Source organism: Papio anubis, chromosome 3 (assembly GCF_008728515.1).
Source record: "Papio anubis isolate 15944 chromosome 3, Panubis1.0, whole genome shotgun sequence".
Classification (NCBI taxonomy): domain Eukaryota; kingdom Metazoa; phylum Chordata; class Mammalia; order Primates; family Cercopithecidae; genus Papio; species Papio anubis.
The window spans coordinates 148,066,381-148,090,578 of record NC_044978.1 but is presented as its reverse complement, the minus strand read 5'-3'; the positions used below and the strand labels follow the sequence as shown (position 1 = coordinate 148,090,578).

Genomic DNA, 24,198 nt, shown 5'->3' with positions numbered 1-24,198 from the left:
TTGCCATGTTGGCCAGGCTGATCTTAAACTCCTGACCTCAGGTTATCCCCTGTCTCGGCCTTCCAAAGTGCTGGGATTACAGGCATGAGCCGCCACGCCTGGCCAGTAAAATATGTGTAACATAAAATTTACCATTTTAAAACATACAGTTTGATGGCATAAGGACATTCATATTTTTGTGCAATCATCACCACCATCCATTTCCAGAACTTTTTCATCTTCCCCAATTGAAACTCTGTACCATTAAACACTAACTCCCCATGTACCCCTCTGATATGGTTTGACTCTGTGTCCCTGCCCACATCCCATCTTGAATAGTAATCTCCATGTGTAGAGGGAGGGAACTGGTGGGAGGTGGTTAAATCGTAGGGGTGATTTCCCCCAAGCTGTTCTGGTGATAGTGAGTGAGTTCTCACAAGATCTGATGGCTTAGAAGTGTCACTTCTCCCTTCACTCTCTCTCTCTCTCCTGCCACTGGGTAAGACGGGCTTTGCTTCCCTTTCACCTTCCTCCATGATTGTAAGTTTCCTGAGGCTTCCCCAGCCATGTGGAACTGCGAGTCAATTAAACCTCTTTTGTTCATAAATTACCCAGTCTCAGGCAGTTCTTCATAGCAGTGTGAAAACGAACTAATACACCCTTGCATCATACCCTGGCAACTACCATTCTACTTTCTGTCTCTATGAATTTGACTATTCTAAGTACCTCATGTGAGTAGAATCAAAAAATATTTGTCCCTTTGTGACCAGCTTATTTCACTTAGCATAATGTCTTCAAGGCTGGGTAATATTTCGTTGTATGTATATCCCAAATTTTGTTTCTCCATTTATTGTTCAACGGACCCTTGGGTTGCTTTCAACTGTTGGCTACTGCAAATCATGCTGCTGTGAACATGAGTGCACAAATATGTGTTAGAGTCCCTACTTTCAGCTTCCTCAAATATATACCCAGAAGTGGACTCACTGCATCATATGGTCATTCTACATTTAATTATTGTTTTTTTGTTTGTTTGTTTGTTTCTTTTTTCTTTTCTTTTTTTTTTTTTGAGATGGGGTCTCACTCCATTGCTCAGAATGGAGTGTTGTGGCATGATCATAGCTTACTTCAGGCTTGACATCCTGGGTTCAAGCAGCCCTCCCACCTTCCGAGTAGTTAGGACTATAGGTATGTACAACCACACTTGGCTAATTTTTAAATTTTTTGTAGAGACAGGTCTTGCTGTGTTACCCATACTGGTCTGAAACTCCTGGCCTCGAGCAGTACTCTCGCCTCAGCCTCCCAAAGTGCTGGGATTACAGTTGTGAGCCACTGTGCCCAGCCCTACATTGAATTTTTTGAGGAATTACCATTCTATTTTCCACAGTGGCTGCAACATTTAATATTCCCACCAGCAATGCACAAGGGTTCCCAATTTCTTCACATCCTTGCCATTACTTGTTATTTTCCTTTTAAAAAAATAATAGCCATCCTAATGTGGGTCTCATTTTGACTTTTTAGTGCCCACTATTATGAGTTGAATTGTGTCGCCTGCAAAAAGATAGTTGAAGACACACGGAAGTCCTAACCTGCAGTACCTCAGATTGTGGCCTTAATTGAAAATAAGGTTGCTGCAGATGTATTTAATTAAGATGAAGTCATACTGGAGTAGAGCGGGCCCCTAATCCAACATGACTACTGTCCTTACATGAAGATGGCATCTGAAGACCTCTGTCTACAGGGAGAACACCACGTTACAATAAGGGCAGAGACTGGAGTTATGCAGATGTAAGCCCAGGAATGCCAAAGATTGCCAGCAAACTACCAGAAGCTAGCAAGAGGCAAGGAAGGATTCCCCTATAGGTTTCAGAAGGAGCATAGCCCTGCTTGATTTTTTTATTTGTAGACTCCAGAACTATAAGGCAATACATTTCTGTTTTTTGAAGTCATCCAATTTGTAGTAGAGTATTTTATTATGGCAGCCCTGATAAACTAATACATCCACCCTACTTCTGAAGTCCAACTCTCATATCCTCTTCAGTTCCCCAAAAGACCTTTCCTGTTGATTCTCAGAAAGTCTGGTTCTCAGACCTCTCTGTCCTTTCCCTCCTGCCTTCTTCTTCAACTTGTGCTCAACAAATTCATTCACTGAGTACATATTGACGTCCTACATGCCAGGCACTGTTCCAAGAGTTAGTGACATGGTAACATCTTTAAAGACTTTTTTTCTCTTTGTGATCATGAAAAGTTTTGGTTTCTTTTCTTACTATATCATCTAAATTTTTGATACATTTTAGAGAGTATCTCATATTTCTGCCATATTTCTACCCTCTTTTCAAAACTCTGAAAGATATCTTCCTCCGGTTTTAGCCTAGGTTTAGAACGTTCTCACATAAAATGGCACTTTTAATTTTATAGTCACATTTCATCAGATGGAAATTACAGCATGTTAGAATTATGGAAATGGGATCTATTATAACTCACATCTTTTTCTCAAACATGATGTGCTATGAATTTGTGCATGCTTTGATTAGTATTCATGTGAACTGGGGTGTGAATGTTTTATAAAATAGACATTATTTCCCTTTTCATCTCTCTTGCTGGCTGCCAATTCAGGGGCAGGTAGTCCCTTGCTTCCAGGTTAAACCTAAAGGACTGAAAGCTCACCAGCTGATTATCTGTCTCTTGGATGAAACACAACAAAGAAATCAAGCTTGGGAGATAGATGGGGGGTTGGGGACAAGGTATAGTGGGAATAGCTTGAGACTAACAGATCTGGGTGATCTGTTCTTCCTGCTGTTTCTCTTGCATGATTTGAGTTCCCTCTGAAATCACAGTGAAATATTTGAGCAGAAAGATAAGATATCCCATCTGAACTTTCTGCAGAAACATTGAAAAGTTAAATTATTGAGAAGAAACTCTTTGGAATGATTCTGGGACACATTCAGAACTCCACCTTAGACTGCAGGCCAAGTGGCCTTATTAAGAAATAAGTGTGGCCATGCGCAGTGCCTCGCACCTGTAATCCCAGCGCTTCGGGAGGCTGAGGGGGATGGATCACGAGGTCAGGAGTTCAAGACCAGCCTGGCCAATATGGTGAAACCCCGTTTCTAATAAAAATACAAAAATTAGCTGGACATGGTGGAGGGCACTTGCAATCCCAGCCAATTGGGAAGCTGAGGCAGGAGAATTGCTTGAACCCAGGGAGGTGGAGGCTGTGAGATAAGACCGGCCACTGCACTTCTTAGCCTAGACAGCAGAGACCTAGTCAGAAAGAAAGAAAGAAAGAAAGAAAAGAAAGAAAGAAAGAAGAAAGAAAGAAAGAAAGAAAGAAAGAGAAAGAAAGAAGTCCATCTAGAATCTCAAGTCTCTGGGTTTCTGGTGAGCTCTTTTGGCTCAAAAGTTCTAACAGTACATAGTAAAATCAGTAATTTAACAATAACTATTTTCAATAGGTCAAGACAGTTCAAAGTTAAATATTCTGCAAACAATATCTAACTTTTAATAATATCTTTTTTAAAAAAAAGACAAAGAGGAAGGATGAAAGGAGGGGAAGAAGGGAGGAAAGAAAGGAGGCAAGAAGGAAAGGAGGGAGGGAGGAAAGAGAAAGAGAGGAAATATAAAATGTCCATACTTTAAGGGACATAACACGTGCAAAGCAAATAGGATTTCTCCCCTGTAACTAATAGTACTTGTCTCACCTCCATGGTTTATGAGAAACAAAAGCATTACCAAAGTTGTATATTTTGGGACATGTTTGGATAGTAGCAACTTTCCTTGAGATACAACAAAGAATTTACTCTAGAATTAAGAGATGGAGTAGGAACTGTAATATATTTTGGTCACTTTGCTAAGCAGAGTTCAATACCCAGCCACATTGCTGCAGGGTGCCCCTATCAAAGGAAGCATGCAGGGACTAGAAGGTTCAGGCCCGGACTGTCCCTCAAGTGTCTGAGACCTGAGCTAGGCACAGGGATTCACATTAGGGTAAATCCAAATGTGAAAGGGGAATGTAGGAAGGCCTGGATCTGCTCCTTAGAAATAGTCATTTGATTCCTGTGGGGCTTTTTTTCCTCCCCTAAAAAAAAGACAGACTATAATTCCTGACTATGAGTGTCACATGTGCCTGGCACAAAGTAGGAAATTAACCTATATTCATTTTCTTACCTCTACCCTCTTTCACCTCCACAAAGGGGAGAACTGCTCATCCCTCCCACCTAGGAATGAGTGTACCTCTTCCTCCTCCTCAGGGCAGATTTGAGAATGGATGGCAGGAAATGTATCAGTGGGTTTTGAGGGCCGACAGAGAGCCTTGATCTTGCATGACCACTTACCATTTGTGTGACCTTGAGCAAAAGATGCAACTTATCTGAGCTCAGTTTTAGCCGTCACGTGACAGCTATAGCTCTTTGGGTTTTTGCAAAGCTTACATGAAATAATACATGAAGTAATTTTAAATGTTGGGCACATGGTACATGCTCCATAAAGACAGGGTAACATCATGTACTTGGCTCAAAAAATGAGGGCTATTATAATTATTAATTCATTAAAAAATGAATTATTGAGATAAAACCATCTCCATCTATATGGGGTTATGGTCTCATTTTTTCAGACCCTATGTCAACCAGTAAACACTTTATTTTTATATCAGTTGGCAGGTGTCCCCAGGAATACCAATCAGAGCTGTCACTCTGACCTGGCATGGAAGTTCCCTGACAGCAGTAGGAACACTCCGGTAGGAGATGGGGGAAAGGGTGAGTGGTGTGATCAAAACTTCTGCTTAGAGCAGGGATGTACAATCACAGCCCATAGGAATTACTAGGCTTACATCACCATTCATTCATTTGTTTAATAAATATGTACTGAGCGCCTACAAGCATTGTTTGGGCTTTTGAATGGAGCACAGAACAGACTCCTGCCCCCTTGAAGTTTATAATTCAGTTGGAGAAACAGACAATAAGCAAGACGGGAACCCAATAAACTTGTAATTACCAATTGTTATGTGTTATGATAGAAAAAAAATAAGATTTTCTGGGAGAATAATAAAAGTACAAAAATTTAGTTCAGGGACAAGGAAGAGCTCTCTGAGAAAGCATTCTTTGAGTCTGAAGGAAGAGGAGGAATTAGCCAAGGGGCAAGAGTCCTCCCCACCCCCACTCTGCCTTCTCCCTGCCCTTTTGTCTCCACGTTGTTCTCATGTGGCCTTTCCTCACCCTTCACTGGGTACTGTGCTTGATTCTGGGAACACAGTTGGAGAAACTGGAATTGCTTCCCTGGGATAGCGGAGGTGGGAAGGATGATGAGAGGGCAGGAAACGAGTCAGCAATGTTGACAATAGAGTGTGGTGTGTGACAGCGGAGGAGCAGCAGCCAAGGGGCCAAGTTGCAAATGGCCGATGAAGATAGATGGAGAATATGTTCTCCTGGTAGGGGATAAGGAACAGGAAACAAGAGGCGATGGGGTGAGGAGAATGGACCTACACTGATTAGCGATGCCTGTCAACCAAAACTGAACCACGGTCATGTCAGATTTTACTGGTCTGATATTTAAAAAATTATGAAGTTCCCACAAAAATTGGGATTTCCAATTTCTCTAGAAAAATCAGAAGACCTGGCACCTCTGAGCCAGCACTCATACATGGCAACAGTAGGCTGGAGCCAAAGAGCACAACTTCTCTCCCAAGCTATCCCATGGGAGAGCCAGTAGCACAGCTGGCTCTTTAAATTAAAATTAAATTTAAAATCCAGTTCCTCCGTTACAGTAGCCACACTTCAAGCATTCAATAGTTACATGTAATTAGTGTCTACCACACTGGATGCACAGGTCTAGACCAAGCCCATCATCACAGAGAGTTCAATCGGACAACTTTGCTGTCAGACCCTGTGGCCCCGCTATTCACTGCTTTCTCCTCCTGCTTTCTCTACTCCTTTATGTGACCTGTCTCCTCCTTGAGGCATTTCTTGCAACTACTATAGATATTATAATAAGTTGCCTGAAAAGCTCTATGACTAAATCTTGGGAATCGAAACCTGTTTCAACCACAGACTCACTGAAGTACCTTGAACTTAGTACGTGTGTGTGTGTGTGTGTGTGTGTGTGTTGCAAAGTAAGGAGTGACATATAAAGTTATTAGGATAGAAGAAAAGTGGATTTCAGTTAGAGTCCTTCACTACAGGGAAAAGCTATAGAAAAATAAATCTTATTACTTACAGTCTACAACTATGGGTACCCCATAGGGTGAGCAGAACAAAACCAAGTGGAGCAAATCTAAACTGAAGCAACAAATAACTTTCCAGATAATATCCTGTTCGGATATATGTGGATAGGATAACTTCTAGCTCTATCCATATGTCACATTATACAAGGGAGAACTGATAGTGATTGTGTTTATTTGACCAAAGTCAGTTGAGGCAAATCAGATCTTAGAGAAACATTTGTCTTGAATTGCTGGACAATTCTAAATTAATCAGATAAGTACAGATATCTGTATCATTTGTGTAGGTACAATCATTAAATAGACATCTCTGAGCCCAGTAAAAGATAATACACACACACACACACACACACACACACACACACACAACGTCTTCAACTTATAAGGTCATAACGTAGATTCCAGGAGGCCTGAGAGGAAAGCTCAGTACTCTTAGGTATTGCATATTACCAGATTTGGGATCGACATTGTATTTTAGTAAATCTTAAGTGTTGTTTCTTCTAGCTTAGTTAACTTGCCTTGCCTTAAGTTCTTTTGCTGTGTGAATGCATGGAAAATATGAGAGAATCCTGAAAGAATTCTTTTGGCAGTGAGAAAATTTTGTTTTTTAACCTGCATTTGTTCATTGCCATCATTATCTACATTTCTCCAGGTTCACATATGAAAATAATTATTCCTCACTTCGGGAAGTCAGCGTTTAAAAAGTCAGTTTGGCTTCAAAGGATTCAGCACCCGTAATAGGGTCAGACAAGCGCGGGAGACAGCTGGCAGGAGCCCAAGCCTGGGGGTAGTCAGTACTTTCCTGGCTAGCTACCTCTTGAAACTTGTGCTAGAGTCCCCTAGAAAGTGTGGCTGTGTCCCATCTGACAAAAGAAGTAAAAATGTCCCTAAGAGCTGGGAATAGACTCACAAACAGAGAACCAAAGTCCCTGTGTACAACTCTATCAGTCCCTCCTGCAGTCAAGACCAAACGCTTCATGCCTCAGTGTGTTACGGGAGAAGATCCATGGGAGAAAGGGCCCAGGACAGGGGTGGGGACAGCTGCCTTCTTGCCTCAGATGTGTGACCCTAGACAACTTTTTTAGCCTCTATGAGTTTCTGTTTACTCAGGTGGATGGAGGGCTTCCACTGGATCAGCCTTCCCTTTTGAGAAGTATAAAAATCTTATGTCCTTCTTACTGGAGCTATATCATGATAACTGTAAAATAAACCTTTATCTGAAAGCATCAATTGTAATCAATGTGGCCAAGCACAGTGGTGCATGCCTGTAATCCCAGGACTTTGGAAGACCAAGGCAGGAGGATCGATTGAACCTAGTGAGGCTCTATCTCTTTACTAAAAAAAGAAGAAGAAGAGGAAGAAGAAGGAGAAGGAGAAGGAGAAGGAGAAGAAGGAGAAGGAGAAGGAGAAGGAGAAGGAGAAGAAGGAGAAGAAGAAGAAGAAGAAGAAGAAGAAGAAGAAGAAGAAGAAGAAGAAGAAGAAGAAGAAGAAGAAGAAGAAGAAGAAGAAGGAGAAGAAGAAGAATTAGGATCAATGTTATGTTGTACTGAATAAAACAGAAGACATTCACATTTGCACACATGGTAGGAATTAATCTGGTAAAAAAAAAAAAAAGCCCTGTGTCAGTGGTTCCCAAATTGTAGTGGGCAAAAGCATACTTTGAATGGATCATTTAAAATGCCTGGGCCTCTCCTCCCAGCCCATGAAGTTGGAACCACCACCGCTTCATATCTACCAGACTCTGACTTTTGCCTTTAGGGTTTTTTGACTTTATCTCAAAAATTCACCTTCATTAACAAAAAGTGTAGAGTCATTTGTTCCTATTGCAATAGCCCCCTCCTGGCACTCCTGAGACAACCTCCTCACTCCTACTCTCCAAATCACCTGGATAAAATTTCCCTAACATTTAAAAAACCTTAAGAATTGTCATTTTTGCCTTACAGTTTAAGTTCTCAGAAGGCAGAAAGAATGCCTGTGGTTGGTTCTATTTAGTAGTGTTTTTAAAGCTTTTTTTGAACATGATACACACTAAGAAGAACATTTTACATTGCAACTTAGTATGGACATTCTGTGTACACATGTCTTTAGAAAAATTTCACAAAACACTGTCTATCCTTATGCTGTGTCATACACTCTGATGTTTATTATTCACCTCTGTATTTTAAATTTTCCTATTTCTTTCAACAATGGTCTCAGAGTCCACTAATGAGTCCCAGTTCATAGTTTGAAAACATTGCTATAGAGAGTCCAGCCCCCATGTTCAATAACCAAGAAATATTGACGGAATACTCCAAATGCTTTTGGTCATTCCCTCTAACAGCCCCCAACTTCCTCCTCCCTCCCCAGTATATACATTCCATTAGTAGGAGTAGATCAGACACCAACACAGTGGATTTCTTCTCCAATACTCTGGTGGTCTTTGTACTCTCCACTTAAAGAACCTCATTAGACTCAGAGTGTTCTTCATGGGAAGTGATTTACATTAAAAAAAAAAAAAAAAGATCAAAAGACTATTTTCCTTGCACAGTATATTACTTCCTGCAATTCATCAAAATTCTTTTCATGGGTAAAGGTCATTTTCTATTTCTGTATGGCATCTGTGTGTGTTTTGTTGAAAAAGGTGTGGCTCTCAAAACATAAATCAACCCTTACATGTTGACGAAAAAACTCTTGAAATGCTACCAGAGGGAGGTGATGGGAATAACTTGGTGAAAAGAGGTGCAGATGCCATCAGACTTCCCAGAACCGTGAACTCAGCCCATCTGACTGCCTAAAACAGGGAAAGATCCAAATACAATACCTAGGCAGGTTAATAAGACTTATTTCCTATGAGTTGAAGTACTGCTAATATAATACTTTGAGGAAAAAAAAAAAAAAGCAATCTGAATCTGATGTGAACAGAAACAAAATCAGCGTCGATCCTGGCAAGATGGAAATGACCCATTAAGGAAGTCTTAAAGTGGGAAATCAGTGCCCCGTTATTTTTTCTAATGTATTGATTAACAGCTTGGATACGAACCTGATTGTCTAGATTTGAATCCTTGCCCCCACCCCCCAGCCCCACCTACCAGATGTGTGGCTTTGTGCTAGTTACTTACCTCTCTATGCCACCATTTCCTCATCTACAAAATATGAAGAGTTCTAGCACCATCCTCAGAGGGTTGCTCTGTGGATACAGTGAAAATTTGGAAATCACTGAGCACTAGTACCTGATACATGACAAGCACAGTGTAAGTACTTGTTAAAGAAATTGTCTAAGTAAAGATTAAAGCATGTCAACACTTCTGTCTTCCAACTTCGGGGCAGGGAAAAATAGAAATTAATTTTTAAAATAAGATTGAAGAAGTCACATCACAATCTTCTTAAGATTGAAGAAGCACATGATGTGTGCTCATTGAAGAAGAGCGCACATCACTTGTGTGCTCATCTATGCACAGATTTGATACCTTGGGTGACAGCGTTTAAATGCCCTCCCCCATGAAAAATAACAAGCCACTGAAAAAGAAACAGCAAGGAAAATATCTCCATCCCTAAACTAGGATGGAAAAGGAAACTGTGTGAAAAACGTAAAACAGAGCTGTTGGTGATACCTAAAAACCAGACATGGCTGAGAGACCACCCAGTGTCAGCCCAGGAAGAGAAAACCGTGTAAGCCAAAAAACCTATCCCCTGAGCATATCAATGTACTAAACACAATTTGGGGTTAGAACAATGAAAAACTGCATGGGGAAAAATTGTTTTGAAAAAATTCTTTGGATAAAGCCTGCAGAAAAAAAGTGACTATATATGCAAAAGTCAACTGAAAGTAAAAACCGAGAGAAGGGTTCACCTAAGAGCGGTCCTTGTTAATCAGTTAGAGAGCTCAGAAATGCATCTTTTGTGAGATGTACTCTTTAAAAAAATAAAAATGGAAATGAAAGAGGGAATCTGGACTTATTAAAAAGCACCCTCCAATGCTTTGTTATTATTTCCTAGAAATTTGAATACAGAAGCCTTATGTGCGTATACAGGTATGCATGTGTGTATGTAAGTATGCCTACTAATATCTTTATATTCAATATATTAATATTCAGTGTTTACATATATATGTTTGTGTGCATATACATTTAAAAAAATAATTTCTCCTTTTTTTCTTTTTCAAGTGCTTTAGTATGCGATATTAAGAGGTGAAAATGTCAACTGGAGCCAACTGGCTATACGCATGAAACCAGAAAATAATGCACACTCTAATAAACATAGAAATTATCTACAAATTTGGGCATAAGACCTAGTCCTTAAAGATAAGCGGTTGAAACAACTGCAAAAAAGGCCTGAGACTGAGATGGGAGGGAGGGCTCTGAGTTTAGGCTGTGAGCATCATGGGTCACCGGGAGTCACTTTGATGTGAGTAGCAGCTTTGTGAAAAAAGAGCAGAGAAAATGCAGCCCTTGCTGAGACAGGAACCCCTCATTTCTCAGGCTGCATTCTGCCATTGTCCCGTGCGTGTCACTCCCACGGCCATGGCAGCAGTGCAGGGCTTGGATTAATGGCCTTAGATGGCCTCTGGACTGTAGAGTTCAGCTCTGCACCCAACGTCAGTTACAAAGAGAAAGGAAGTTTACTTTTAGGCCCACCGTTGGTTTTGCTTTTTGTTTCTCTACTTGGCCTGCCTTTCTTCCTGGGTCCCTTCAAAATTGCAAATTGCTTACTTACTTCCAACTTCTCTTCTGTCAATGTCTCTTTTCACTTTTGTAATTTCTCTCTTTTGAAAAATTCCCCGCTTTGGTCTGGTGCGTTGGCTCACGCCTCTAATCCCAGCACTTTGGGAGGCCGAGGTGGGTGGATCACCTGAGGTCGGGAGTTCAAGACCGCCTGACTAACATGGAGAAACGCTGTCTCTACTAAAAAGACAAAATTAGCTGGGCATGGTGGCGCATGCCTGTAATCCCAGCTACTTGGGAGGATGAGGCAGGAAAATTGCTTGAACCCGGGAGGCGGAGATTGTGCCATTACACTCCAGCCTGGGCAACAAGAGTGAAACTCCGTCTCAAAATAAATAAATAAAATAAATAAATAAAAATTCCCCCCTTTCTTGGTATTTCCAGGCTCATTTTTGTTACTCCTTTTCAGTTTTTCTCTACTCTGAGTTCCCATTTCTCTTCTCGTTCAGGGCACCTTCTCCAGATGCTGCTCATCCTCTTCCAAATGTAGCTTCTGCAGAGCAGAATCCCGAAGCCTAGGGAAAGCAAATGGTTTCAACTGAAAATTTCTTGTTACTAGGTATTTGGGGCAGGGAGGGGAATGGGCTCCTAGACAGCGATGGAGAGTGATGGTTAATATTGAATGTCAATGTGATTGGATTAAAGGATGCAAAGTATTGTTCCTGGGTGTATCTGTGAGTGTTGCCAAAGTCAGTGGACTGGGAGAGGCAGATCCACGCTCAATCTGGGTGGGCACCAGCTAATCAGCTGCCAATGTGGTTGGAATAAAGCAGGCAGAAGATGGAAAAGCAGACTTTCTGAGTCTTCTGGGCTTCATCTTTCTCATGCCCTGGATACTTCCTGCCCTTGAACATCAGACTCCAAGTTCTTCATCTTTTGGACTATTGGATGTACACCAGTGGCTTGCCAGGGGCTCCTGGGCCTTTGGCCACAGGCTGAAAGGTGCACTATCAGCTTCCCTACTTTTGAGGTTTTGAGACTTGAACGGATCTACCACTGGCTTCCTTGCTCCTCAGTTTGCAGAAGACCTGTCTTGGGACTTTACCTTGTGATCGTGTGAGTCAATTCTCCTTAATAAGTTCCCCTTCATATATACATCTATCCTATCAGTTCTGTCCCTCTAGACAACCCTGACAATACATGCGGCTACTCAATTTTGAATTTAAGTCTCTTTCATGGCCACTTTTAATCCTGCATTTCCTTGGAAATGTGAAGAGAATTCCCCTGATTACTTTCTTTCTTTCCTTACCGATTGATGATGCCAGGCACTGTGCTGCCTGCAGTCCTTGGCTCGTGGCTCTTTCCGTCTTCAGAGTAAGCAATTGTCAATGGAGTCTTGCTCAGGCCACACTCTGACTCTGGCTTCTGCCATCATATCTCCTTCTCTGACTCTCCTTGAGGACCCTTGTGATTCTACTGGGCCCACTGGAATAATACAAGACAACTCTCTGAGGTCAAGATTCTTAATAGAATCACATCTGCCAAGTCCCTTTGACCATAGAAGTTACCATGTTCATGGGGATTAAGATGTGGTTATCTTTGGTGGAGGGGGGATTATTTCACAGAGCCCATGAAAATGTTTCAATTTCTTCCAAAACCAAAAGAAAAAATTGAACTTTGGGGTAGAATAAAAGGGTTTAATATAGAAGATCAGAATGTTTGCCTTTATATCAACAAAGGAAGATAGAATTTTTGATATTATGGAGGAAGGACCCCCCCCCCAGAGTAAAAAATGCCTAGGTTCCAATGAAGCCCACCAGCACATGCTTCCACAAATGTGGCCGAAAGAGCATTAATGATAAATTTATAATAAGAGTGTGGCAGTGGGGAGTACCCACATCAGAATCACAGGACCCAGGCCCTAGTCCTAGCACAGCCACTAGTAATTCATCTTGGACATGTTTTTATCAAGGAAACAATGGATTGATGGAAAAACTAACTGATTTGCACCCTGTAGGAACACCATAGTGGTTACCATAAGGGACTTATAGCCAGACAGAATGGAATTCATATTCTGGCTCATTCAGTCACTACCTGAGTGATTTTGTAAGTTACTTACTTTACAAACAAGAATTTCCTCATATAGGATAATATCTCTCTTATCTCATAGGATTATGGTGAAGAATAAGTGGAATAAGGTATACAAAGGGCTTATCACAGTGTCGGGTACATAGTAAGCACTTACTAAGTGTCTGCTATTCTTGCTACTATTTTCATTACTTTTATTATTTCTAGTGTTAGTCTCTTCTTGCACTTCCATAAAGAAATACCTGAGACAGGGTAATTTATAAAGGGGTGTAATTGACTCACAGTTTTGCAGGCTGTACAGAAAGCCTGGCAGCACATCCTCTGCTTCCGGGGAGGCCTCAGGAAACAATCATGGTAGAAGGCAAAGCAGGAGCCAGCACTTCACATGACTGGGAGCAGGAGGAAGATAACAAGGGGGAAGGTGCTACATACTTTCAAACAACCAGGTCTCATGAGAACTCACTCACTATACAGTACCAAGAGGGGATGGTGCTAAACCATTCATGAGAACTCTGCTCCCATGATCCAATCACCTCCCACAGACTCTACCTCCAGCACCTGGGATTACATTTCAACATGAGATTGGGTGAGGACACAGATCCATATTATTGTTATTATAGTTACTATTATAATTATCAAATAATAATTATAGTTTTAATCCATATCGTTCAAACACATAATTTGCTTCAAGCAATTTTCAATATGAAAAACCAGAAATCAATGGGGATAAGAACTTACAAATTCTACATTTAGAAGCTGGGTCATTTGTCTCTAGTAATACCCTGGACCAAGAAAAGTAAGCTGTGCCCAGCCAATGGAATGTTAGCTCTTCTCACTCTTCAGTGAGTGATGCCTGAATAAAATAATTATATCAGACCAATTGACTGTCTAGTCCGAAAAACAAGAAATATAGCCATCTGGTTCTCAAAATACTAATTCTAGAATTTAGAGTTATGCTATCCAACATGGTAGCCACTGCTTATGTACAGCTACTTAAAGTTTAACTAATTGAAATTTAAATTTACAATATAGGTCCTCTGTCACATTAGGTACATTTCAAGTACTAAAGAGCTGCATGTGGCTTGAAGTTACCATATTGAATGTGCAGATATAGAATGTTTCCATCATCATAGAAAGTTCTATGAGACAGTGCTGGTCTATTTTAGACTATTAGTTGCCCTAAATAACCCATGTAAATACATCTGATTATTATTTAATATGATCTAACTTACCAAAGGATAACTATACAACTTGGTAATTGGATGAATCATAAGGTCTGAGAAACACCAAAAAGCTTCTATGGGCATTCATGGAGATCCACATCATGCATGTGTGAATTCCATACAACAAACACCTACCCTCTCAGGTAATTTAAAGAGAAACAAAACAAAAACAGTAAGCAAAGACGTCAAACTAAATGATTAACAAGAGGTTGGATTATTTAAATTTTTATTAGTCTTGGCTTTCAAATTTATTTTATTGCAACTCATAGAAAGAAACTTAATTTATATGGTAACCCAGTATGAGCACACATAAACACAACTGAAACAAAGGTTTCACAAAGTAACAGTAGTCCTTACCACATGTAAATATTCTGATATTTTCTATTTCCTCCTCTTCCTCTTCTTTCTTCACTTCTTTCTCCTTCTTTTCCTCCTTGTACTATTGTGTATTAGTCTGTTTTCATGCTGCTGATAAAGACATATCTGAGACTGGGCAATTTTCAAACAATAGAGGTTTAATGGAGAACTCACGGTTCCACATGGCTGGGGAAGCCTCACAATCATGGCGGAAGGACAGGAGGAGCAAGTCACATCTTATGTGGATGGCAGCAGGCAAAAAGAGTGTTTATGCAGAGAAACTCCTGTTTTTTAAACGATCAGATCTCGTGAGACACATTCACTATCACTAGAACAGCACAGGAAAAACCCGCCCCCATGATTCAACCATCTCCCACCAGGTCTCTCCCACAATATACGGGAATTATGGGAGCTACAAGATGAGATTTGGGTGAGGACACAGAGCCAAACCATATCATTGTGCCCCTGGCCCCTCCCAAATCTCAAATCTTCACATTTCAAAACAAATCATGCCTTCCCAACAGTCCCCCAGAGTCTCAGCTGATTTCATCATTAACTCAGAAGTCCACTGTCCAAAGTCTCATCCAAGACAAGGCAAGTCCCTTCCATCTATGAGCCTGTAAAATCAAAAGCAAATTAGTTTCTTCCTAGATATAATGGGGGTACAGTCACTGAGTAAATACAGCCATTCCAAACGGGAGAAATTGGCCAAAACAAAGGGGCTACAGACCCCATGCAAGTCTGAAATCCAGCAGGGCAGTCAAATCTTTAAGCTCCAATATGGTCTCCTTTGACTCCATGTCTCACATTCAGGTCATCCTGATGCAAGAAGTGGGTTCCCATGGTCTTGGGCAGCCCCGCCCCTGTGGCTTTGCAGGGTACAGCCTCCCTCCTGCTACCTTCACAGGCTGGCGTTGAGTGTCTGTGGCTTTTCCAGGCACAGAGTAAAACCCGTCAGTGGATCTACCATTCTGGGGTCTGGAGAATGGTGGCCCTCTTTTCACAGCCCCACTAGGTGGTGCCCCAATAGGGACTCCAACTCCACATTTCCCTTCTGTACTGCCCTAGCAGAAGTTCTCCATGAAAGCCCCCCCGCCCCCACACCCCGGTAGCAAACTTCTCCTGGACATCCAGGCATTTCCATACATCCTCTGACATCTAGGTGGAGGTTCCCAAACCCCAGTTCTTGACTTCTGTGCACTCCCAGGCTCAGCACCACATGGAAGCTGCCAAGGCTTGGGGCACCCACTGAAGCCGTGACCTGAGCTCTACATTGGTCCCTTTCAGCCACAGCTGGAGAGGCTGGGATGCAGGGAACTAAGTCCCTAGACCACACACAGCACAAGGACCCTGGGCCCAACCCAGGAAACCACATTTTTCTCCTGGACCTCCAGGCTGTGATGGGAGAGGCTGCTGTGAAGACCTCTGACATGCCATGGAGACATTTCCCCATTGTCTTCTGGATTAACATTTGGCTCCTCATTACTTACGCAAATTTCTGCAGCCGGCTTGAATTTCTCCTCGGAAAATGGGATTTTCTTTTCTACTTTTACACTCTGCTTCCCTTATAAAACTGAATGCCTTTAATGGCACCCAAGTCACCTATTGAATGCTTTGCTGCTTAGAAATTTCTTCTGCCATGTACCCTAAATCATCTCTCTCAATTTCAAAGTTCCACAAATCTCTTCGGCAGGGATGAAATGCTGCCAGTCTCTTTGCTAAAACATAGCAAGAGTCACCTTTGCTCCAGTTCCCAACAAGCTCTTCATCTCCACCTGAGACCACCTCAGCTTGGATTTCATTGTCTATATTATTATCAGCATTTTGGTCAAAGTCATTCAACAAGTCTCTAGGGAGTTCCAAACTTTCCTGCCTTTTCCCATCTTCTTCTGAGCCCTCCAAACTGTTCCAACCTCTGCCTGTTACCTTTCAAAGTTGCTTCCACATTTTGGGGTATCTTTTCAGCAGTGCCTGACTCTAGTGGTACCAATTTACTGTATTAGTTTGTTTTCATGCTGCTGATAAAGACATACCTGAGACTGGGCAATTTACAAACAATAGAGGTTTAATGGAGAGCTCACAGTTTCATGTGGCTGGGGAGGCCTCACAATCATGGTAGACAGCAAGGAGGAGCAAGTCACATCTTACGTGGATGGCAGCAGGCAAAAAGAGGGCTTGTGAGGAGAAACTCCCATTTTAAAAGTCATCAGCTCTCATGAGACCCGTTCACTATCACTAGAACAGCATGGGAAAGACCCACCCCCATGATTCAACCATCTCCCACCAGGTGTCTCCCACAATATATGGGAATTATGGGAACTACAAGATGAGATTTGGTTAGGGACACAGCCAAACCATATCATTCTGTCCCTTTCACAACACGTGGGAACTATGGGAACTATAAGATGAGATTTGGGTGGGGACACAGAGCCAAACCATATCATACTGGTTATCCAAGACACTGATTTAATGACTCCCACAGTGGGATGACCTGTAGTTTGAAAAACACTGATCTAGACTAGGGGTTGTAAACTCAAATGCTGAAAGTGGCTGGATGAGTGAGTGGAGAGGGCTGTGTGGAGACTATGAGCAAACACAGAGCATATGACCCTTTGAAAGGGCACAACAGCTGTTCAGCTCTAATCAATCTTTTCTATGATGGAATATACTTAGAACTGTTGCTGGAACTTCTGATTGTTTAAGAGAAGTCATATATCCAGGTATTTTTGTGAAACTTCCCAATTTAGAAGGGTGGCAAATAATTCTTCAAAATCTCAAATACTTGTCAGCCAAACAAAACAAGTCTCTTAAATGGTATTGGTCTGATTAAAGATTAATTTTCTAGTTCCAGGGGTAAAACTGGAAGCAGATTCTTTTTCCTCCAAATGAGAATGTGGAATCTCTCAAAACTGATATGGTACAATCCTTCTGTTCTTACATGACCCAGTGGGGAAGGAAGGAAGGATCCTCTGCTGAAGAAACGAGTTGCAAGTGACCAGTTCTCCTTGAATGAGGCTGTGTTGGGTGTCCACTGACTCCCAAGAACAGAAGGAATCAGTCATTCCATCAGCACAGAGTCCCCAACTTATCCTTGCCTAGTCAAAGAAGTGAAAGAAGTTCCATTAGTTAGTCTGAGCCCAAGCTGTCCCTCAGTAATGACTACAGCGTCCTTTGTCTTTGGAAGTTCAGTTAGTTCTTACTTGTACATATAACTGGCTAGGGGTCCAGGAGCTGGGCTGCCAAGGCACAAAAGCCTATCAATTATCTAAAAACATCTATAATTAAAACATACTTAAATTTCAAACATAAATCCTACTACTGTATCATAGAAATGTTGCATCAGGCAGCTTTATATTTAAATATCCGGGTTTTACCTATTAGGTTAAGCCATGTAAAATCACCAATATACAAACATTTTTAAAATAAACTTTTAATTTTGGAATAATTTTAGATGTTTGGAATTCATAGAAAATTTGCCAAAATTATAGAGAGAATTCCTATACATCTTTTACCTCATTTCCCCTAATGTTAGCATGTTATACAATGGTCTTAGTTCATTTTGTATTGCTATAAAAGAACACATGAAGCTGGATAATTGATAAACAATAGAAGTCTATTTTGTTAATGGTTGTGAAGGATGGAAAGTCTAAGACATGGGGCCAGCATCTGGTGAGGGCTTTCATGCAGTGTCATCACATGGCTGAAGGTAGAAGGGCAAGAGAGCATGAGAGTCAGAGTGCAAGAGCAGGAGGGGTCTGAACTCAGTTTTGTTGTTGTTGTTGTTTGTTTGTTTCGAGGCAGGGTTTTTCTCTGTTGCCCAGGTTGGAGTATGGTGGTTCAGTCATGTCTCACTGCAGCTTCAAACTCCTGAGCTCTTGCAATCCTCCCACCTCAGCCTCCCAAGTAGCTAGGACTGTAGGTGTGTACCTGCCTAATTTTTGTTTGTTTGCTTTTGTTTTTGTGTTTTTTGAGACGGAGTCTCACTCTGTCGCCCAGGTTGAAGTGCAGTGGTGCAATCTCTGCTCACTGCAAGCTCTGCCTCCCGAGTTCACACCATTCTCCTGCCTCAGCCTCCCAAGTAGCTGGGACTACAGGCACCCAACCACCACACCCGGCTAATTTTTTGTATTTTCAGTAGAGACTGGGTTTCGCCGTGTTAGCCAGGATGGTCTTGATCTCCTGACCTTGTAATCTGCCTGCCTTGGCCTCCCAAAGTGCTGGGATTACAGGCATGAGCCACCACGCCACACCATACCTGGCTAATTTTTTTGTTGTTGTTCTTTGTAGAGACAGGGTCTCACTATGTCATCCAGGCTGATCTGGAACTCCTGGCCCCAAGCAATCCTCCCGCCTCAGACTCCCAAAATGCTGGGATTATAGATGTGAAACACCATGCCTGGCCTGAACTCACTTTTCTAGCAAACCCACTCTCACCAAACAGACCCACTTCCATGTAATGAAATTAATCTATTCATGATGTCAGAGCCCTCATGACCTAATCACTCATCTCCTAACATCATTGCACTGGGGATTATGTTTCCAACACATGAACTTTAGGAGACACCTCAAACTTTAGGGGACACATTAGAAATAACCCAGATACATGTAGAAAAACTAAGATATTCACATTGGCACATTATTATTAGCTGAACTACTTCATTTGGATTTACTCAGTTTTTTCATTAATGTCTTTTTTCTGTTCCGGAATGCAATCTAATCTTATTCTGTTCCATATTGCATTTAATTCAACGTTTTGATCTACACAAAAAGGTTATTTTATATGTACCTAATACTTTAGGAATCAAATTAGTAACTAAAGAAGAAAAGTCTTATTACAATGTGGCCATTAGGTCCTAGGAAGATTACCTTGGGGACCGTCATCAGCATGCATCTACTGCCAGTTTGAGAAGCTCAACTCATCTAGACTCCAGATACAGCCATAGGCTTCTGAATCTCTGTTCCTTGGCCTAGTGCGGTGTGTGGCATGAAGGAAGTGCCCAATAAACACATGCTGAATATCTACTACTTGTTCACAAATAAGAATTAAGTGTCTGGAAACCCAAACAGGGGCAGAAAAGCCACTTCCTGCCCGGAAATTGCTCTGTGATTAATTTCATTGTTCATCTAGAACTAACACCGTCTTGAAATACCAATGTTTGCATTATTTTGCCAGGGCTTCCATAACAAGGTACCACACAGTGGGTGCTTAAACAACAGGAGTTTCTTCTCTCATAGTTCCAGAGGCTGCAAGTCCCAACTCAAAATGCTGCCAGGGTTGGCTTCTTCTAAGACCACTCTTTTTAGCTTGAGGATGGCCTTCTGCTCCCTGTGCCACACATACCTTTCCCTCCTTGCAGGTCTGTCCAAATCTCTTCTTACAAGGACACCAGAGATCAGATTAGGGCTCATCCCAGTGAACTCATTTTAACTTAATTACCTCTTTAAAGACCCTGTCTCAAAATACAGTCACATTCTGAGACACTGGGGGTTAGGGATTCAACATACACTTTTTGGGCGAATAGAACTCAGTCCATAATAATGTTGAACACATCTGATATTTAGGGGTCAAAAAGAAAAATCAGAAGAACTTTCCTGACTCCAGATATCACTCATCCCCAAAGGCTCGATCTGTTATCCTTTCTCCGGATTATTTTGAATGCTTTACTGCATGACTAGACCTATGTCAGTTGCTATCAGATAGTGTTGCTTCCTTCCATGTTAATGCACGCCCCTCAATTAGATTGGATCTCTAAAATGCCTTCAGCCAGCTTAGTACAATGACAAAGAACTCTAGAAGTTACTTTATGTATTTGTTTGACTGACTAGAGAAAAGTACCCATCTCAGCAACTTACAAAGCAGGACGACAGGCATTAGGGGTAGTGTTGTCAGCAGGGCCAGGGGGCAGTGCATAAAGCCCTTTTATCAGTCAAATTCTGTGCTTCAGAGAACCTAGGTGGATCCAAAGCACATTTTTCTAACTAATTTATGTCTGTGTGCACACACATGTGTGTGCACACCAGAAATCATTATAATATTTTAAAAGCGTATCTACAAGGCTGTGATCTTTGTTTGGAGACTTTAAAAAATGAAAACAATCACAGGGCGCAGACATTGACAGGCAGGGGACTGAAAGCAAAATTAAATAATGAACAGGCCAAGGGCACTGGGGGCAGGAATCTGAAGTAGAAGCCTTCAGAGTAAGCACTTTGATAAAGAAAAGAAAGGCTACCGAGGGAAAAGCAATTAATGGGGAAGGGGCTGGTATGAAAATGGGCCCAGGGAAAGCTGCTGGGGACAGGAGGGAGGGCGGGGCGCACTGGAGAATGGTGAGGTGGTGGTGGGGCAACCAACGTGCTCGCCAGGCCGTCATTAGCCCAGAATTATCAGGCACCTGAAACAACAAGGTCAAGAATGTGACCTGAACGATAGATGAAATATTTGTTTAGGAAGCCACATACTGGGAGAAAGACTCATAGAGTTAAACTGGGATGCTTACCTTTTCTGATTGTAGAATTAAACAGCAACAAAAATACAAGCAAACCCTATACATGCATTTTACTAATGTCCTGAAGAAAACCGATCGGATACTGAGTGTGGGGAGAGAGCAGGCTCTGTCTGATCTCTCGGTGTGGGGACCAGAAGGGCAGGGGGAGGAACGCGGGCACAGACTGGGCCTCAGCCCCTCCCCGGCAGACCCGCCAGCCAGGGCATCCGGATTCCAGGCCTCCTGGACAAAGAGCCCTTCCCCCTTGTCAGCCTTCCTGTTCCCTGGGATTGTGTGGCCCAACCCTTTGATCAAACTAGGGTATTATGTCTACAGACAACTGCTTTAAATATCAAGGTTTCAGGGTTGGCTCTTGGGTCCCTCAGCTTTTCCATTAAAAAAAAAAAAAAAGGCATATGCCCGGGCTTGTTAGGATTTCTGTTTTCCACCTTAAAATAACCTGGTCTCTAAGAGGGCTTTCCAAAGCTGTCCCAGTCCTTGGAAAATGTCAGAAGATGACCACGGTGGATGCGTCAGGAACAGAAATCCGCAGCTTAGTGTTTCTGCTGGTTGTGGCCTAAATGCTCTTTTACAACGGGAGGGGAATCTGCTTGTGGCCAATGTGAATTTCTAAAACGTTGTACTTGCAGTAATGGACTGGGAGCCAGGATTCTAGACCTGGTTCTGCAGCACACTCTGAGTCTTTTAGTCATTCAGTCTCTCTGGATCAGAGTTTTCCCTTTTTATACAAATTTGGATGTTTAAACTTGGCAAGCTCTGATGCCAGATTTTAAAATCCTACACTTCTTTCACTGCTATGTATTCCCTAAAAAGAATGTTCTGCTTGACCCTGCAATAACCTAAGTACTACGTATTTCATCAGCTTCAAGAAATAGCTAAATGGAAATAGGAAAATGAAAAGCCCCTTCAAAAACTGTCTCGGATGGTAACACCTTCTCCATAACTCACCAATTTAATAAGGAGCTGGAGTCTAACATGGCCAGATCATAATGCCTCTGGGCAACACTTTTCTGATTTTACTTAGAGAAAATATAATAAAAATGCTATTCTAGATGGATCCATTTCTTTTGCCTCTTGCCCCATAAATCACTTCTTTCTAGTCAACGGAAAACCCCTCCCTCACAGTAGTAGCAAGAAAATTGAGGCAGGTGCAAGACAAGAGAAGTAGATCAAGTTGAGATCTATTGAAAATTGCAAAAGATGTGCCATAAAATTGTATTTAACAGAGCAAGAGATTCAGATGTATATCTGAAAGTAGCTTTGCTAAGTTATGATTGCGTTAGCCACATGTGGAAAAGTGCTGAGAATGTCTTATGATTATTACTGGTGACACACTTCCATGTCTTCTATTAATTGAACTCAATAGGATTACTCTGTACTAGGTGTACTTATTGAATTTACATAGTGTAGGAGTTCACGGTCTGAGTCTTTTCTTTAGGATTGTATGGAAGACAGTTCTGGACATCAGAATCCCAAGGTTTATTTAATTCTTTTTCTGATCTTTGTTTTTACATTTTAAAACATGTTATGAGACCTTATCAATCTCTCAGCACTTCTATTGCCTTAATACTTAGGATGAACTAGGAGCTGCTTTGAGGTTTCTAAGGAGAACCCCTGTCTCTGAGTCAGTCCCAACACAAGATCTTCATTTTGGTCCACAAATCTCAGCCAGAATCAAGACTTCAATCATTCTCCTGAGACATCTGTGTATGAGGCTGATGTCTAAATCTCTGTCTGCTTCCAGGTTCAGTCTTTTTCTTGAGCCTCCTTATCATACCAAATTTGTTCACCTGGATGTTCTCAGGTATGCTAAATTCAAGTGCTTGAGACTAAATTCGTAATGTTTCCTCCAGAAAGCAACTTCCGTGACACCCTTCATTTTATCACCGCTATGGTTTGAGTGTCTGTGACCCTCCAAAATTTGAGACCCAATGCAACAGTATCAGGAAATGGGGCCTTTAGGAGGCAGTTAGGTTATAGGAGCTCCACCCTGAAGGATGGAATAAGTACCTTATAAAATGGCTAGAGGGAACTAGCTGGACCCTTTTTTCTCCCCCATACCTTCTGCTATATGAGGACACAGCATTTGTCTCCTCCAGAGGACACAGCATTTGAGGTGTCATCTTGTAAGCAAAGACCAGGCTCTCACCAGACACCAAACATGCCAGCACCTTGATCTTGGACTTTCCAGCCTCCAGAACTCTGAGAAATACATCTCCATTGTTTATACATTACTCAATCTAAAGCATTTTGTTACAGCAGCACAAACAGACTAAGGTAATCAATAACAATAGTATTTTTCTGGTCGCCAGATTTAAACCTCAGCATCGTCTCTAAATAGTACCTCCCTCTTGCCTGCAGTTTGGTTACTGGTCATGTCCGTTCTTCCTGTGCAGTGTCTTTTTGATCTGTCCTTTCTGGCTGATGCTAGCTGCCATCAATCTCTGATTTTTCAGCTGCCATTTTTTGCCAACCATCCCACAAATCACTTCCAGATGACTTTATTCACCCAACAAATATCTGATGAGTGCTTACTATGTTATTAAAAAAACAACAACCCAGTAGCACATTGAATGACATCTACAGGTAAAGACGTAAACTCCTGAACCCATCACTCAGCCCTACACTGCTGTGGCTAAGCTTGACTGCCACTCACTCTTCTTATATACACCCTCTCTTCTCCAGACAAATGGCTTCATTGAGCTTCCTTTAAATACTTACAGCTTTCCTCCTCCTTTAGATTTCCTACCTGGAAATCCTTTCTTCTTCCTTCACTTGACATTAACCATTTTTCTTATGGTCATTATTCCATTCACTCAATTCCATTCCAAAATTGTATTGTTCCCTATATTTTTCTATGTCTTGTCACCTCAAGTGGACCATGAGCACTTTAAGAGAGAAGTAGAGTGTTTGTGTCCACCTTTGTGTCCTATCAGCTTAATTAAATAAATTGCAGGAAGGAAAGAAAATGAACAATCATTGTCTACAGTAGATCAGAGACCTTCATACACGTTTTCCTTTTAATATCCCATTTAATGCTCTAAACCAAGCGGTAGCAAGCTATACCCCATGGGTCAGATCCAGCCTGTCTGGTTTTGTAAATAAAATGTATTGTAATAGTGCCACACTTACTCATTTGCATATTGTCCATGGCTGCTTTTATGCTACAATGGCAGAGCTGAGTAGCTGTGACA

At 41.7% G+C, this 24,198-nt stretch overlaps 1 long non-coding RNA gene across 1 annotated transcript; it reads right to left on the bottom strand.

The window, feature by feature from the left end:
• Positions 1-11,178: 11,178 nt before the first annotated feature.
• On the bottom strand, positions 11,179-13,318 carry LOC108585911. The gene is made up of 3 exons (XR_001902488.3): positions 13,201-13,318; positions 12,140-12,315; positions 11,179-11,405 (listed from the first exon to the last, which is right to left on the bottom strand). It is a non-coding gene; the product is annotated as an uncharacterized LOC108585911 (long non-coding RNA).
• Positions 13,319-24,198: the final 10,880 nt, after the last annotated feature.